The 19,343-nt window shown below is 41.1% G+C and overlaps 1 protein-coding gene and 2 non-coding genes across 3 annotated transcripts in view; 1 reads left to right on the top strand and 2 right to left on the bottom strand.

Moving 5' to 3' along the window:
* LOC124621818 overlaps window positions 1-19,343 on the bottom strand; it is a 119,017-nt gene that overhangs the window by 46,681 nt on the left and 52,993 nt on the right. The window lies entirely within an intron of this gene.
* On the bottom strand, window positions 7,164-7,238 carry Trnat-ugu. The gene has a single exon. It is a non-coding gene; the product is annotated as a tRNA-Thr (tRNA).
* Window positions 7,736-7,810, top strand: Trnat-ugu. Its single transcript has one exon. It is a non-coding gene; the product is annotated as a tRNA-Thr (tRNA).

Here is a 19,343-nt window from a genome sequence, read left to right as displayed (position 1 = left end):
AAAATACTTAACCAAATTATTAGCACCTATAGTCGGCCACTGTAGCCATCACATAACTAACTCAAAAATGTTTGTTGACATTATAAAGCAGATGAGGATAGGTCCGAATGACATCATGATCAGCCTAGATGTGGTCTCTTTGTTTACAAAGGTTCCAGTGGAAGATACATTAAAAATGTTGGCTGCTCATTTCTCTCCTGAAATACTGAAGTTATTTCGACACACTTTGACGACCACCTATTTTTTGTATGGTGGAAAATATTATGAAATGATTGATGGAACAGCCATGGGTTCGCCACTGTCACCAGCCATAGCTAACTTCTTCAGGTATGTTGATGATACATTTTTAATCTGGTCACATGGCAATGAGGCACTGCAGCAGTTTGTTGAACATTTGAATGGTATACATCAGAACATAAGATTTACAGTGGAGGTGGAGAAGGATGGAAAGTTACCCTTCTTAGATGTACTGGTGGAGCGAAAATCAGATGGACGTCTCGGACATTCTGCGCACAGAAAACCGACGCATACAGATTTATATCCAAACACGCGTAGTTTTCACCACCAAGCTCAGAAGAGAGCTATGCTGAACACCTTGGTACACAGAGCAAGGACTATTTCGGACAAGGATCATCTCAGCTCCGAGATTAACCATCTGACGACGGTATTCATAAAAAATGGTTATTCTGTTCGTGATATCAGATCTACTCTGGCGAAGAAACCAAGAAAGGACGCTGTTCGAACAGATCAAGAGGACCAACACATCGCGCGGCTACCATTCTGCGGTGCAATGACCAGCAAGATCGGCAGAGTCATGAGCCGGCAAGGAATCAGACCAGTCTTCCGGCCACCCAGGACGATTAAGGAAATGCTGTGACCCGTGAAAGATAATCTTGGCCTGAGAGTACAGGGAATTTACAGCATTCCTTGTGAGTGTGGCAAAAATGATGTGGGCTAGTCTATAAGAACTGTCGCCGATCACAGTGTGGAACATCAGCGTCACCTGAAATACAGGTACCTAGAAAAATCAGCGGTGGCTGAGCACAGTTTGTTAAATAAACATAAGATTTTATTCGATGAAACAAGACTACTTGCTCACGCTTCAAACTATTGGGACTCTGCCATCAGGGAAGCAGTTGAAATTAGACTCTGTGAAAATAATTTCGACAGAGATTCCAGTTATGCACTCAGCAATGCATGGAAGCGCGCAATTGATATAGAAAGAGCACAGAGGGAGACTTCTTACATTCCTTGCAGTTCTCCGCCTGTTGCGATGGATGGCGCTGCAAGCAAAGCTGGATAAAGCGCGCTTCATTAGGTAAACACCATGATCTCCTGTACATCTTTGGCTATTTCACAGACTGTGCTGGAGCATCTAGAACATAGTTTCACTACAAAAATCATAATCATGGAATCAAGTGTTATTACTGTGAATGCCACTGATCGCAATGATCATATCGTGATGTTTGTGTGTTTTGTTTTAGGGTGCAAAAACAACTCGGGTCATACGTACCCATGTCAAAACTGTTGAACACGAAGACAAAAGGAGTTAAAAATGACTACACATTAATCCCAATTGCTGAAAACAGGGACATGGGGAAAGGTCTATAGAGTATGCCATAGAGAAATGGAGGTCCAGAAGTAAAAATTGAAATGGCCTTCGCCGTATTGTTATGATGGGTATAAAATAAAATGCGGTTGACACCCCGCACGTCATTCACTAAAATAGGTGATAGCTCAGATGGAAAACAAAAATAGGAATGTAAGCAGTTAAAAAAAGGTCACTGCATCAGGATATGGCAGACAGTCAAAAGTTGGGCGCAATATGCATAAAGTGGTGGGGGAGCATCACTTAACAAATGGCAATGGCTAAAGAGACAGTGCCCAATACGCAACCTAGTTAAAATGATATCCTCACTTCGAGTGCGCTGAGAGGAGGTTCCAAGCTGCTGGGAGAGGCTTCATAACCCAGAGCTTGTTCCCATCAAGGGAGGAGTGGTGATGCCAGCTGCTGGCAGACAGCAACACAGAGATCATCGAAGGGGATATAAGAAATAGTGGGCTGAGGTACAAGGACTGATGTGACCAGGAAGCCACAAAAACATCACAGTGGCTCCATGAAGGGTGAGCAAGTGACATCTTTCCTGGACCCACTGCACTAAGGAAATGGGCAGTGTGCAGCACACAGAGGATTTGAAGAGTGCTGAGAGAGTCGGAGGAGATGAGGCAATTGAAAATCCTGTGTCGCCAAATGTACTGCATGGTCTGATATGGGGCAAAGAGCTCTGCTGTAAATACTGAGCAGTGTTCTGGGAGCCAATACCGAAAAACATTGGCACCAATGACAAAGACATCATGGTCAGTCCGAGAGCCATCAGTGTACAGAAAGGTACTGTCACAAAATTCCATGCTAAGGTCGTGAGACTGAAGACGATAGAGCAAGATTGGCGTAGTGTCCTTTGGAAGCAAACAAAGGCCAAGGTGAACATGGGCTGCTGCACGAAACCAAGGTGGTGAAGGATTCACACCCACCAGGAAAGTTAAGTTGCAGGTAGCATGAAGTTAAGCTGCCAGAGTAATAGCCAAAAGTGAACCCCAAGAGGTAACAGAGAAGAGGGACACACCCCATACTGGCAGTCAAGGGAGTCATCGAAGAAGCAGGCATAGTATGGGTGGTCACGTATGGCAGACAAAAGACATGCATATCTGCTGAGGAGAAAGTTATGGTGGTAGGAAAGCTGTAGTTTGGCAGCTTTGGTTTGACCTGCACCACAGAAGTACCATTGAGGACACATAGGACATTGAAGGACTGCATACAGTGGGTCGCCAGGTAAGACACATGTAAGGACCAACAGAGTTTGCTATCAGGCATGAGCACGAGCAATTTTGTAGTTTCAATGAACAGAAGAGCAACAGGCCCAAAGATGGTGGAAGAACCCAACTGCGCTGCCAGAAGTTCATACAAACAGTCTTGTCAGTGAAAAAATGAAAGCCATTGTCGGTGCTCCATCAGTAAAGATGATTGAGACATCACTGAAGATGCCACTCAATGAGACAAGTCCATGGAGAACTGCAAAAATGGCAAAATCATCAATGAAAATAGAGCTGTAAATGTCTGGCAGAAGACAGGCCATTATAGGATTAATGGCAATAGCAAAGAGGACAAGCTCAGGGTGGAACCCTGAGGCACACCGTTTTTCTGAATAAAGGAGTCCGACGAGGCAGAACCCACTCCGACCTTGAAAACTCAGTCTTTAAAAATTCCTGAAAGGAACAGAACAGGCGGCCATAGAAGCCCCACATGTAGAGAATCCAGAGGATACCAGTCCTCCAGCAGGTGTTTTAGGCTTTCTCCAAATCAAAAACCACGACCACAGTCTGAGATTTCCAAAGAAAACCATTCATGACATTGGTGAACAAGGTGACAAGATGGTCAACTGCAAAACACTGTGCTTTAAACCCACACTGTGCAGTGGTTAGTAAATCGCAAGACTCAAGTGATCATACCAGCCAGGCATGAAACATTACGTTCCATCACCTTGCAAACACAGCTGGTGAGAGAAATGAGGAGGTAGCTAGAAGAAAGGTGTTTGTTCTTACCGGGCTTAGGTATAGGTATGACAGTGGCTTCACACCAGCATCTGGGAAACATGCTCTCTGCCCAGATGTGGTTGTAAATGTTAAGCAGAAAGTGCTTGCCCACAAAAGAAAGGTGTTGCAACATGTGAATCTGAACAGCGTTTGGCCCTGGGGTGGATGATCGAGACAAAGTGAGAGCATGATCTAGCTCCCTCATAGTAAAGGCAGCATTGTAGCACTCAATGATTTGGAGAAGAGAAGCGTATCATCCAAGCCTCCTCCACTCGTTTCAGATGGAGGAAGGCAGGGTGATTGTGGGAGGCTCTGAAATCTCTGCAAAACGGCAGCCCAAGGTGTTGGAGATAGCAATAGGGTCCACGATGACATCATCTGCTACTGTCAGGCCAGAAATAGGGGAATGTATCTTTCTACTAGAGAGCCATCGGAGATTGGTCCACATGACAGAAGAGGGACTGGAACTGTTAAAAGAACTAGTGAATCAAAACCAGCAAGCTTTTTTCTTATCCCAAAGAATGCAACGACACTGTGCATGCATCTGTTTGTAATGAATGCAGTTTTCCATCATAGGACGACAGTTAAAAATGCAGAGAGCAAGTCTCCGTGTGCGAATTGTGCTGCTTCATGTCTCAGTCCAGCAAGGGACTGGGACATGGTGTGGTAAAGAGGAAGTATGAGGAATGGAATGTTCTGTGGTGGTAAGGATAACGTTTGTAAGATATGCCACCTTGTCATCACAACTGAGGAAAACTTGTCCTTCAAAGGTTGCCAGGGAGGAGTAAAGCCACCACTCAGCCTCAGTAAGCTGCCATTTGGGTGTGCACACAGGTGGGGTAGGAGTCAGCAAACGGAGAGCACACGGGATACAGTCGCTCGAGTATGTGTCAGAGAGGGTATCACGTGGCAACAGGGTCGAAGAGGATCTTTGAGTCAGTGAGGGAGAAGACCTTTTGCCTTTGTTTGACTTCTTTGAGCCTTTCTGGTTAGCAGAGAAGACTCAGGTGTTGGTTGACTGGAGGGACTAGGAAGTCTTCAAGGGAGTATTCCTTCTGTCTTTTCCAGCTGGCCAGTTGTGTAGCTGAGGACTTCACCCCAAGAGGCGAGAGTTTGATGGCTTCTTGCTCTGCTGTATGAGGGGACAGCGAGTTCTCGACACAAACGGGATAGCTGCGGAGAAGCAAAGTGGCATGCAGTTGTTGTGCTTGAGAATCAGAAGTAGTCTGTAAAAGCAAAGTGCCATTGCATAAACGAGAGCAGGATTTCACATGGACAGCAATCGCATCAACACCTTTCTGAATTAGAAATGGATGTATCAATACAAAGGACTGACCATCTTCAGTACGTGAAACCACGAGGAAACATGGCACTGCTGAGGGGGTCTTTGAATTGTGATCTTCATTCCATTTATGTTTGGTAGATGTGGATGGTAAAGATGATGATTGCCTCATTGCTTGAAAATCCTCCACAATTGCCAGTGTCTCCAATGGTGTGCTCCTTCCAACTGGGGGCCACTTCAGAAGAGGGTGCAGCCACCTTAGGTGATTGTTCACATCTCAGGTCACACCTTTCGAACACCTTACAGAGGGATCAATCGGCAAACTGGGAAGGAAGCAGCTCAGGCAATCACCCCTCCCTTGGCCTGGCCTGTACCAGGGGGTACATGCGAACCGTACCTGTCGACCTGTTACATGTCAGATGCATGAGCTGGCCTTCAGGAGCACAAAGGGAGAAAGAAGAAAAAAAGGAGCCCCAAACGGTGAAGCAGAGGAAGGATAGGATAAGGTGAATGAAGAAAAGGAAAAGGAAAAAAAATACAGTGGTGAGACTGTTCTTATGCCAGCTGTGCACAATGCAGAACATTGCAGAAAATACCCCAGACAAGTTCTCCAAGAGAGGGGAAAAAGAACAGCAAGATGATAGACATGGAGCACAGAAGAAAAAAGATGCTGCGAAGGCTGAGGCCCCGTGGTAGCCAAGCACGAACTTGCCAAAGAGTGGTAAGCCCCCAGGGGGGAGGGGGGTTTGAAATCATGATTAGAGCTGGAACGCTGGTGTACTTAAAGGGAGCTAGTGTGAGGCTATGACAGGAGATTCAGTTTGTAATGACCACATGTGCCCTTCTTATTCTGCTGTCTTCACTTAATAGGCTGTTAACTGCTGTGCCAGTTCCTCACTATGTGCTCATGTATAGGAGATTAGTTTCTTGCGCTGTGTCTTATGAGCTGACAAATATATTTGTCTCACTTCCTTTGGCTTTCTGTCACAGTCTTCTTTCTGCTGAATAAATATTCTCACTGAGCAGAGAGTGTTGTAATGTGTCTAGGGCATGATCCACTTGTGACATGCCAGCTCACTTCCTGCTTCCACCTGGCATGACTTGATTTACCTGTGGAAGTGTTAATGAGTTGTAATAAAACTTTGTAATTTCCTATCCCTTACTCTTATGAGCCATAACAATGGCATGAAGCTGTTTCATCATCAGTGTCACTATTGCTCTTTTCTTTGTGTTTATCTAGTGGGGCACCAATATCTCCTGTAAAAGACACTGTGAGACTGTTCTTTGTAACTGCAATGTACTAGCCATGCTACCTATTTCTGGATTTGATTACATCCACTTACTTACTGTGTAGCCTAAACATTTTTGTTCCTTTTTGTGTGCATTTCAGATGTTTCGCAATTCAGAATCATTCTGGTTTTTTGGTGGTAGCATTCTAAAATAAATAAACACAATAACTTAAATATTTTGACTAGATTAGAAATGCTTAAGAAAAGTGTTTTGTGTTTACTTTATGAATAATTAAAACAACATAAATATTAACTAAAACTGTAACTGACTATTATAACAACTTTAAATCTAGGTATCTATTTTTTCAACTGACTGATGACCATCATACTTTCAATATTCAACTTTTCACTTGTAAATTTTAGCTACATTCACTGAAATACTTGAAAGCTGGCAACAGTGGTCTTCTTTCACCAACTCTACTATAGCATTGGCATTGCAGATGGCTTGGTGTGGGTCAGTGATGGATGTAGGTGCACCAGGAAAGGGAGCTTGTGGGTATAAAGGCCCTTTATTTTTTATTATTTACATCATTCAATTACTTGTGTTGATCTCTGGAATCTCGATTAGTGTAGAAAATATATCAACATGACATCTCTCAGCATGTTGACTTCGTACCACTGATCTTATCAGTGGTAGCGAATGCTGCCACTGTGGTGTCAGTGGATTTCTCAGGCATCTGGACCCATAACAGGCCAGCTGTGGCACTAGCTGTTGTCATAGAACAGCTGGCTTGGTGACCCAGTAGCCTGAACTCAGTACTAGATGATGGATGGCTATGGCAGGCTGCATCACACCCAGGTGACACAGGGCAGAGGAGTCCTTAGTCTGGGCCCCAGGACATATGAGTGTAGCTGGATCCCTGTGAGTATACCAGTGAAAGCCACAGGGCTGCCAGTACATGGGTGGTCAGACAGTAGTGGGAGGTGAAATGATAATTAAATAGACACCCTAGCTGCAAACAGGCGTTGGTATACTTCACTGGGGACATGTTGAAAATGTGTGCCCCGACCGGGACTCGAACCCGGGATCTCCTGCTTACATGGCAGACGCTCTATCCATCTGAGCCACCGAGGGCACAGAGGATAGTACATCTGTAGGGACTTATCCCTTGCACACTCCCCGTGAGATCCACATTCCCAACATGTCCACACCACTACATTCGTAGTGTGCCTAATAGATGTTTGCCCCATACTCATTACTCGTGGCAGATTAATCTAGCAAGTCCCGTACGACTTCGGGCATAGCGTGAGTGTTCACACAAGAAGGTCAATGGCCGGAAAGCCATATTTTAACTATATATGATGGTAGTATCTGTTCCCAAAAGAACACATACCGTGGATGACCATGCAGCTTTGCTAGAAATGAAATGATAATTAAATAGACACCCTAGCTGCAAACAGGCATTGGTATACTTCACTGGGGACTTGGTAGATTAATCTGCCACGAGTAATGAGTATGATGGGCAAACATCTATTAGGCACACTACGAATGTAGTGGTGTGGACATGTTGGGAATGTGGATCTCACGGGGAGCGTGCAAGGGATAAGTCCCTGCAGATGTACTATCCTCTGTGCCCTCGGTGGCTCAGATGGATAGAGCGTCTGCCATGTAAGCAGGAGATCCCGGGTTCGAGTCCCGATCGGGGCACACATTTTCAACATGTCCCCAGTGAAGTATACCAATGCCTGTTTGCAGCTAGGGTGGCTATTTAATTATCATTTCATTTCTAGCAAAGCTGCATGGTCATCCACGGTATGTGTTCTTTCGGTAACAGATACTACCGTCATATATAGTTAAAATATGGCTTCCCGGCCATTGACCTTCTTGTGTGAACGCACACGCTATGCCCGAACTCGTGTGGGACTTGCTAGATTAATCTGCCACGAGTAATGAGTATGATGGGCAAACATCTATTAGGCGCACTACGAATGTAGTGGTGTGGACATGTTGGGAATGTGGATCTCACGGGGAGTGTGCAAGGGATAAGTCCCTGCAGACGTACTATCCTCTGTGCCCTCGGTGGCTCAGATGGTGGTGGTGGTTAGTGTTTAACGTCCCGTCGACAACGAGGTCATTAGAGACGGAGCGCAAGCTCGGGTTAGGGAAGGATTGGGAAGGAAATCAGCCGTGCCCTTTCAAAGGAACCATCCCGGCATTTGCCTGAAACGATTTAGGGAAATCACGGAAAACCTAAATCAGGATGGTTGGAGACGGAATTGAACCGTCATCCTCCCGAATGCGAGTCCAGTGTGCTAACCACTGCGCCACCTCGCTCGGTCTGCTCAGATGGATAGAGCGTCTGCCATGTAAGCAGGAGAATGGTTCAAATGGCTCTGAGCATTATGGGACTCAACTGCTGTGGTCATCAATCCCCTAGAACTTAGAACTACTTAAACCTAACTAACCTAAGGACATCACACACATCCATGCCCGAGGCAGGATTTGAACCTGCGACTGTAGCAGTCACACAGTTCCTGACTGCGCGCCTAGAACCGCGAGACCACCGCGGCCGGCATAAGCAGGAGATCCCGGGTTCGAGTCCTGGTCGGGGCACACATTTTCAACATGTCCCCAGTGAAGTATACCAACGCCTGTTTGCAGCTAGGGTGTCTATTTAATTATCATTTCATTTCTAGCAAAGCTGCATGGTCATCCACGGTATGTGTTCTTTCGGGAACAGATACTACCGTCATATAAAGTAGTGGGAGGTTCGAGTCCCAGTGATGATGGTAGAAGATGTGTCATTGGGACAGCATTGTCTTCACAGTAGCGTCTGACAATGGTTGAGTGTCATAACATAGCTGCAGCTGAGCAATGACTGGCTGGCCACCCAAGAATGAATAATGCTGTCAGAAGGCTGATCGTGAAGGTGAAATATCACTGCTGCATTCTTCCATATCATCGAACTCTCTTGCTAATATGAAAGATTCTCAAAGGGTGTTCAGTAGCTGAAGGCACTGTCATTGCCTTGTGAAAGTAGTCCGAAAAGCAGCCACATAGTGGGGGTGCTTGTGTCAGTGTAGGTTGTTAGACTTGTTTGTAACAAGTGTAAAAGGTGACCACTGGGTTTTCCACAGAAAACAGGCAGTGCAATCCTACCCTTTTGAAAAATTTAGTTTTAACTGTGATCACTTCTTTAGGGTATACCATCATAGATTTATAGAAGTGGAACAGGATGAACTCAAATGACCTGGCTATGGCGCGTATTCATTATGTGGGATTGATGGTGACTGACCCATTTCAGCAGTGTAGTATCACCGCATGGAGAGCAGGATATGGGACTGTCTGTTAGGTGCCACAAGTAGTATTCGGATGCACAAACTTTTGCAGGGCTCTCCAGGCTACTGGGTAAATATGGAGGGTGTAAACTCAAATGTGTACTCCCTAAAAGTTAATGGTATTTGTATTCGAATTTTCAGCTGGGTAGCCTTTTGTGTATGAGTACTAGCAACGGTGGCCATGTGACACAGCAGTGATAAAAATTCTATACCCACTGTTTCTAGTAATTCCAGTGGTTCTGCTAATTCTGCTTGAAACCTTCATAACCCTTCTAGGAACAGACCCAGTAGCAGCATTGAATGACCATGGACAGAATGTAATTGTGCCTCCTGCAGTTCATTGGTTTCTGTCTGTACGTCATAATACTATTGATGAGGGTGGGAAGGAACTTCACAATCATTAGCTGGGTGTCTACAGCCCCTAAATATGCCCAAGTCGTGACTGGTGGTCTCTGCTGATGCCTGAATGTAAGTCTTGAGTGTGGTGAGTAAGGAGCACAGCTGCTTAGTGTTATTTGCTACATCCCTTTCAAGACTGGAGAGCTGTGTCCTGTGTTGGTCTATGGTTACCACGTACCAAAATCAGTTTTCAAGATTCAACCAACTGTGTCTAGCCAGCTCCTTTTTTCGTTGAACTAGCTCCCTAGTCTGGCATAGTTGCCTCTGTTACATGTAAAATCTGATTGCAGCAACTTGATTCCCCTCGTGTATGACTCAACCTTCGTTGGTTTTTCATCATGAGTTGCAGTTTGCAAAAGTATCTTCTGACTGCTAAATTTTGTATTCAATTGCCATATATTACAATTCATCCTTAGAGTCTTCTGATGACCTAACATTATTACTATGTCTGGCTGTAGCACAAATAGTACGCCACTACTTAGACGATGTACCTTGAGGGATTCTGTCACTTCACTACAGCACAGCAGACCTTCTACAATGAGGCTTCCTGTCTTCATTTTCCATTTTGTACTGTGCTCAATGCCCAGTGCTGGAACTGTTACCACTCGTCAAGGGTTGGAAAAGAACCACACCCTAAAGAAAGAGGAATTCCTTTGTTAGCTCATCATTCAGGCCCACAGCCTAGGTACATAGGGATAGATTGGAGTAACCATAGGTATAATCTGTTTTACTATCTAAATCTTATCTTTCTTTTCGTTTTTTCTTCTTTTTCTTTTTTTTTTTTTTTTCCACCCCTCCCTTCCCCCTTTGAAAGGTGCTGCCAGTAATGGAGATAGTGTCTCCGTGGTTCCTTTAAATAAACAAATACAGCCTATGTGCACTATCATGGTGCATGTTGGAAGTTGTAATTTACAATTAACAGTTTATGTCAGTTTTACTATTTGGCTGGACTATTTGTAATGCAAAACAGACTTTTTAATCTTCCTCTTTGGCACATATAGGTTGGTTCACATTACCCACTGTCCCACATGATACTTCAATAATGTTGTATTTTTGCTATGGTTACCTCCCTGTTGTTCTAAGGCCTTGGTGTTCATCTTTTTAATTTGATGGCAAATACTTTTTAACCTTTTGGAAAAATTTCGAACTGACACTTTTTTTTAAGTGTTGTGCTATCTCAAAAGGAGATGGCATGCTTTGACAGAAAACAACTTAATATGGGAATAAGCCTGTAATCCAATCAATCTTCAAGTTATACTCAGTTACTACATAAGGGAGTGGAGCATCACTGTCATTAAGACTACTGGGCTATTGATGTAGTACCACATTTTTCCTATTGTCCTGCTGGCTTAACCTTCTTGTCTTGAATTCCTTAATTGTAATAATCAACTGCTTTATTAAACCTCATGTAAGATTTTGACCTTGGTCTGTTATCACTGTCTCTGGTGTTCCAGACTTCAGTACTCTTAACAAACCATTGTGTGTACCACTGTTTCTGCCTGCTGGTTAGGTACAGCAATCACAGACATGAAATGCAAAAAATTATAAATTATCATTGGTACAAAATGGTTTCCTGCAGGTGTTTGAGCGAATGGTCTAATTACATCCATGGGGATCATTTGAAATTATTTATCTGTCTCTGCTAATCTCTGCAATACAATTTTTTGTCGGCTGAGTTCCGCTCTTTGTGTCTATGGGATAAAATTCTTTGCATAATATTTGACATCATCCTTATGTGTCTTCCACCAGTAATTTTGTGCAACTAAGCATTCTGTGGTTTGGTGGCCATTGTGTCTGACTAAAACTGAATCGTGAGCATCCCTCAACACCAATTTTGGAATTTTTCTGATATCACTATGCACAAACCACATCTTGTCTCTCGATACAGCACACTGTCTACACTGCTGAATTGTGGTTGCTTTGTAACATGCTAATAGTCTGGGTTAGTAACTTGAGCCTCCTGCCATTCTTCTGTGTCTTCTCATGCACATTTCATGGTGCGTATGTTGTGTCTAAGTTCATGGTATGATGTATCATGCAATATGAGAGAAAGCAACATGACTTGATGTGATGGTGCATGAGAGAGAGAGAGAGAGAGAGAGAGAGAGAGAGAGAGAGAGAGAGAGAGACAAAGGTATTCCTTATTACTAGGTGGCAGTTAGCGCTCAGATAATTATTCTTAGTGTAGGAAGTCTTTGTCCTTGTTAAAAAGTAATTCATTAGGAGTTTTTCATTCTTGTGAAGTAGAAATCAATGCCATTGTGAGATTTTGAAGGAAATTGTATTATATATCTGTGTATAAGCCAGTGAACAGATAATTCATGTTACAAGAGGAATTTCATTGACACAAAAGTCAGGAATGATGGCCTTTGTAGTCTGGTCCCTTCAACCCCCACAAACCAACTGACACAAAAGTCAATAAAAGATTGTTCATTTCAAGAAGGTACATGTTTACTCCACAATTGACGTATACTTCAATTATGATCTATTAACGAATATCAGCTCGAGAACATTTCCAATGGGAGTGTTCAGTACTAATTAAACAGTTTGATGCTTTCTTTGGAAAAGGAGTAATTTCACAGATCATTTTAATCCACCAATGTTGGACATTTCTAAGAACTGAAAGCAAATCTGATTGCTATGTAACAGAGCCCAGACGAATCTTTCTCTGCAACTTTGATTAACACTTCCAGCTTCAATACAGCATCTGCAGCAGTTGGAGCAGATCGCTTCAACAACAGAACTGTGTAGTGAGAAAGCAGTTTCACACATCACCCTGTATAAAACCACGGTGTAGGTATTCAACACAACAGAGCACACACACAGTCACTCATACATATCAAGGCAAACACAAGGTGGTGTGGGAAACATATAGAGAGAGTCACTCACTTAATATAAGTGTACATCAGAGAGACTTTATAAATGGCAACCATGACAGGACTGCTGCAACAACATTTTAATATCACTTTAATGGTGACAGTTAGACATGACACTAACAGTCAAACATATTTGTGATTACGGATACCTGTAACATACTTTGTGACAGACATAGTTCTAATTTTTTGTGAAATTAGTTAGCTTATTAATTAAGTAATTAATGTTTCATTTTTGTGCATGTATGTATATCCAGAAGAAGTAACTACATTATGGTTCCTTGTATGTTTCATGCTAACTGAACGTGCAGGAGTATCTTGTGAGGAGAACATGTACGCCATCCTAGCAGCCAGGCTGAAACTTAAAAAAGGCCAGGCATTTGAATTACTATCTTTCTTGAGCATTTATGAATTGTAATGACCTTTTACTTATTGATTTTAATGTGTAAATGAGTCGTTTCTGTATTACTTTGACTAGAATTTCATTATTTCAGTAGATATCTTAAGACAGTATTTTATGTGTTATCTGTGTACCGTGTTCTGTTACATTGTAAACTGTGCATTAACAGCATTAGGACATTAACCTTTTTTGCATGTGTAGAAATCAATATTAACTCTTGTGGGAAGTATTTAGTAGAGAAGCTGTCTGTTGCTTATTTTCATGGTGTTAACTAGGTATATGTTCAAAGCCAATAAGCAAGCACACAACATCATGATGGCACAAAATCAACTGAGTAATGTAAATATATCATCAACTAGTGCCACGGAATTTCATACAGGCATAGTTAGTGAAATTTTGATTGTGGCTGAGCAACCAGCAGTAATTACTGTGCTCATGCCATTGACGCAAACTGTTGGAATTTCCAACATTCATATGTCTAGTGAAATCCAAAGAAATACTCAGCGACCAACAAATAACATGAATTTGACCTCTGATACAGACATACTTGCTAGAGGAGCATTGCCTGCAACTACACGCGAGAATGAAGTTAATGTGTCAGTACAATCTTCAATAAACCCAGTGCAAATGTCAATTGCTGAGAATACTGATTTGTTCCCCCAGCTAATGTCAAATTTGACTGTCATATCACAAGGGATTAATGTATTAACGAATAAGATTCAAGCATTGGAGACTGCGCAATCTAATTTTGCAATGGCACAATCCGCTTTTGCAAATGATATTAATCAAATTCCAAGCATTGGAAACCACACAATCTAGTTTTGCAATGGCACAATCCACTTTCACTCAGGAACCATCTAATAAACTAAAAGCAATAAATGATAATATTACTGAAAAATTCCAAAGTTTGGAATCAAAACAGAGTCACTTGATTGCCAGTCAAGCACAACACTTTGTTATGCAAGAACAGCAATACAAAGAATTAACAACCAAATACAATGATATCGTATATCATCAAGATAAGCTAAGTAATCAAGTGCAAGGAGTTGTCCATGCACAGAACACCATTGCATAGGATGTGAATACAATTAAGAACAACAACGAGCAAGCAATCATTGATCTTACTCGTAGAATAGACAGTCTTAATCTCGAAGGTAAGAAACATCTAGAGAAACTTTTCAGTGAACAAAAGATCACATTTTCTAAAGACATAGAGGATTGGGTGAAAGAGCAAACTGAGATGGCTCAAAATTATGTTGATCAAACCTTGACAGAAATGGTTGCTAATGTGCAAGTTAACAATGATACTGCACAAGGACAACTTAAATCAGAAATTCAAGAGATTAAGGATAATAGAGGAGAAGAATTTCCTACTTGGAAGGTAAAGATTGAAAATACACTCAAAGCACGCCATCAAGGTTTAGTTAATACCATAGGGGCACCTGTTACCTGCAGTTTATCAAAAACAGCCATTATTCCTGATGAAACCAGTGAAACCGAATCCATGCAACAATATCCATGTATTGGTGCATATTCACAAAATCAACAAGAACCAAATTATCAGGAATATCATCCACCACGAAATAGTCACCAGAATACACCTGTGACTATGAATGAAGAAAGTGCTTAAATATAATCAATTTCAGATATTTAACCCCAAAAGGAAGTCCATCAATCTCAGGTCTTTATCAAGAAATTTAGAGGGATAGTGCCACAAATGTGGACTGAGCAACAAAAAAAATATGTACGTTGCAGGATTTATACATGGGGATGGATTGATGTGGGCATCAGAAGCATCCGAATGGTGTCATGAATATGAGCAGTTTGAAAGCGCTTTCTTGCACAAATACTGGAATAAGGGAGTGCAAGAAAGACTATGCAAGGAAGTTTTTGACCCACAACCATTTTCTTTCAAAAATGGATTTTTAAGGAAGTATTTTGAGAAGTACATAAATAAAAGCAAATACTGGAATGAACCAATCCTGACACAGGGTGTCATTTGAATATTAAAGGCCAAACTTCCACTTGAAGTAAAGGAAAAACTTCTACATGTGCCTGAACAACATGTGGAAGATTTTTTAGCCACATTGGATTCAATAGACATCCTGTTCGAAGAATCACGTGTTTGCTATACCCAACCAAGTAACCAACCCAACAAATATAATAGCAACAATAAAGAGAATAGCGGGTATGGAAACAAATCTTTTGCACGCAATTCAATTCACCAAACCCACAGGTGAATTATTTCCAGAAAAATGTGAAATCTTGTAATGAAAATCCTGAACAGAGTAATCATGACCAACAAGGTGAACAAACATATAAATGGAAATGGAGGAAAAATAATAAGCAGAGGAAAGGATATTATCAAGAGGGGAATTATCAGCCAAAATGCCAATATCAGCAACAAACCCAAGAGTATCACAACCAACCACAAACTTCAGTTTGGGAGCCAAACGTCAATGCAAATGAATGGTGAAACCAATCACCAGTAATAACTGACATAATGGGCCAAACATCTACTAATAATGTACAATCATCAAACTAGACTCGAATGTCAGAAGCCCCGACAGCGCAGTCGAGGAAGTTTTGAGAGGTGAGAATTCAAGCATCAATTTTTTCTGGTACAATGATGACAGGTTACTAATAGAAGAACTTTAGCAGGATATGATACCTTGTCAAGAGGAACATACCACTGAACCTGTTGTGAAAATTCAGGTGTAAATTGAAGGCATTACTGTGCAAGTTACTTTAGACATGGGAGCAGCAGCAGATGTTGTTTCTGAGAAGTTATTTCAAAGAATACTTCAGAAAGTAAATCCACTGATTTTCCCTGTTCGATGTTGTAGGATTGTAGGCCCTACTGGTCGTAGGTCTTCTCAGGTTAAAGTGCATACTCAACTACAGTTAGGTATAGGAAATGTAGCTATAAATTACACATTCCTTGTAATAGAAAAATTGGTTGAGGACTGTATCTTGGGAATTGATGAATTTAGAGTGAGGAACTGGCATATTGATTTTTCTCTGGGCATTGCCAGTTTTACAATAATGGATCAAAGACATCAGGTGGATCTTCTCAGGGAACATAGTAGCCATGGAAAGTATTGTCATGGATGAAAACTGCAAATCCAATGGATACATTGTGAACCTGCACGGGAATACCAAATTAATTATTTGCAACCAGTCTTAAAAACTGAAGATGTGGTATATGAAAAAGTTCAAGAACCTGAATATTTGCAGCACCATCAAAGAAAGCAGTTATACGATCTTCTACAGGAATATCATTAAGTCTTTGAAGGAAACCTTCATGCAATCAAAGGATACACATGCCATTTAGATGTGATTCCACACCAGGTTTTCCGCCGTACTTTTTATCCAGTACCGTGGAATCAACGAAAGGTGGTTTATGTGGAAATCCAACAGATGAGTGAATGGAGCTTATTGAACCTTCAATGAGTCCATACTGTAGTCCTCTTCAAGTTGTTCCAAAAAAGGGAAGAAAAGTTCGTCTCGTGCTAGACGTACGGCAAATAAATAAGATTACTGTGCCCATACGAACTCATCCGGAAAATATCGATGAGTTAATTCAAAAGTTCAAAGGGATAAAATACTTATCGAATATTGATCTCAGCAGTTCATTTTGGCTAGACGAACAATCAAGAAGGTATACTGCATTTGTACACACAGGTAGAAGCTACCAATTTACGGTTCTACCTTTTGGGCTAAACGTGAGCTCGGGAGTTTTTATAAATGCTCTACATTATGCATTGGGACCTGCACTTCAAACACTTCAAAGCAGTTTAACTTTGTTTGTGGATGATATGCTCATTGCTACGATCACATGGAAGGAGCACATCGACTTAATGAGGAGAGTGTTGGACTGTTTCAAGGAAGTAGGCATAACTGCAAATCTGCAGAAGTCCCATTTTGCTTGGGATAAAATTAAATTTCTGGCTCACCTTATAAATGAAAAGGGAATCTTTCCAGACTCTGAGAAATTAAAGGCAATCAAAAACTTTGCAGTTCCAACAACTAAAAAGCAATTAAAGGGATTCCTCGGAGTTGCCTCTTTTTTCAGGCGTTTCATTTACGACCACTTTATTAATGCAGAGCTGTTGTACAGCTTGTTGCGCAAAAATCCTCCATGAGTGTGGATACAACAATGCCAGATTGCATTTGAAGCAATAAAACAAGCCTTAGTTAACTCACAAATATTATATCATCCAGATACGAGCCAAGAATGCTTCGGAAATTGGAATCGGTACCTGCCTCTTCCAAGTAAAAATGATAGATGGAAAACCAACTTTCTGTCCAATAGCTTTTGCTAGCCAACTCTTAACTGCTTGTGAAAGAATGTATATGACTACCGAAAAGGAAGCATCAGCCATAGCCTGGTCATTTAAAAAATTTCACTACTACTTATACGGAGCAAAGACAACAGTATACTGTGACCACAAAGCGTTAAGTTTTTTGAAAATGTGTAAATTATTACATCCCAGACTAGCAAGATGGACGCTCCCACTACAAGAGTTTCTATTTGAAATTAAATACATAAGCGGACAGGACAATTTCATCACCAATGCACTGTCAAGAATGCCAGACGGTGATTTTTCAACAATCAACATCACAGACAATCCATCCAAATTCAAAGTTTTGTTAATGACTGATAAAATATATAGGAAACATTTTCTTAAAATGTGTAAGAACATGGGAAAACTACAAAATGAAGATCCTCAATGGCTTTCAATAAAAGAAGTTTTAGAAAAACCTGGAAATGAAGATCTGAAGCTATTGTATAAAGTAGAGGACAATGTCTTATTTTTCAAAGGGCATTTTGATTCAGAAAATTGGGTGGTGTGTATTCCCGAGAAGAACGAGGATGACTTAATTTTGTACATGCACGGCACTTGGGGACATTTTGGGTGTATTAAAATGTGCTCAGAAGTTTCAAGGATATTGCTACTTCCCAAATATCTGCAGAAAAGTGCAACAACAGTTAAGGAAATTTAAAATTTTTCAGCTAGCCAAACCAGGAGATTTTTGTGTGATGGATTTCCTTCATCTTATTATATCTACTAAATCACTATTGATAATTTCGGTTGATGTCTGTGGTCCTCTACCATCATCGGAAGGACACAAATATATTGTAGCTTTTCTCGATATATTCACCAAATATGTCAAACTTCACCCGTTAAAATCAGCTACTGGTGCATCCATAATCAAGAAACTGGTCAAGGATTATACAGTCAATGTAGGCAAACGAGAGGCTATTTTTTCTGACAATGGATCAACGTTCACTGGATTTTGCTGGAGGCAAACACTAAGCAGCTGTGGTATAAAACAAATTCTAACATCAGTGTTCTACCCTTCTGCAAATCCTGTGGAACAAATCTTTTGTGAATTAAACCGGTTCATGAGAACACAACCAACAAACCAAATGGATCTATTATCTTGACAATTTTCAAGAAATTGTGAACAATATGACACCCAATACGACAGAGTGCACTCTGTACGAACTGATGTTTGGAAAACAGCAACAGAATGTCTGGATTCGACCAATCCCTAAAGTAGCAATTGACAGAATGTCTCTACGAAATAAAGTACACCAAGCCTTACTCAATATAATGGACAAGGTGAAGAAAAGAGAAATCTATTTTGACAGTCGACTATGAAAAATAAAAACATATAAAGTGAAAGACCAAGTTTTAGTAAAAACTCATCCTAAGGCTTCACTTATACAGAGGAGGAACAAAAAATGGCAATTATTGTATCAGGGACCATTTGTGGTTACAAAAATACCTCATCCAGAGGCCTATGTTTTTAAGGCTGTGAAGAATGAAAAGGAGAAAGGAATGTATCCTCATTACTTGTTGAAGGAATTTCATGATGACTGAAAGTTCTGAAGATTGAAGATACTATTCATCTCAAATAACATTGATTAGACAGTTTTACATTGAAACTATGAACCATACTTAGGATATTTTGTTTCTTTTTGCAATTTAGTAGTTAGTTTTTCATTTCAGGCATAATGTTCGAGATGTATGCAGACATTATGTGTTTGTTTTTCAATGTAGAGATAAGTTTTCTTTCCAGAATGCAGAGAATTTAGCTATAGTGTGACTGATCTCTTTTAATTTTTAATTAATTAATTAATAATAACTTCAATCAGGTCTCACAATGCATAATGACCATGGGTTAGTGATTCAAATGAATCTGGTCTATGGCAAGATATT

The sequence above is a fragment of the Schistocerca americana genome, chromosome 1 (genome assembly GCF_021461395.2).
Source record: "Schistocerca americana isolate TAMUIC-IGC-003095 chromosome 1, iqSchAmer2.1, whole genome shotgun sequence".
Classification (NCBI taxonomy): domain Eukaryota; kingdom Metazoa; phylum Arthropoda; class Insecta; order Orthoptera; family Acrididae; genus Schistocerca; species Schistocerca americana.
The sequence above is the reverse complement of the archived record's forward strand: the minus strand, read 5'-3'. Positions and strand labels throughout refer to the sequence as shown.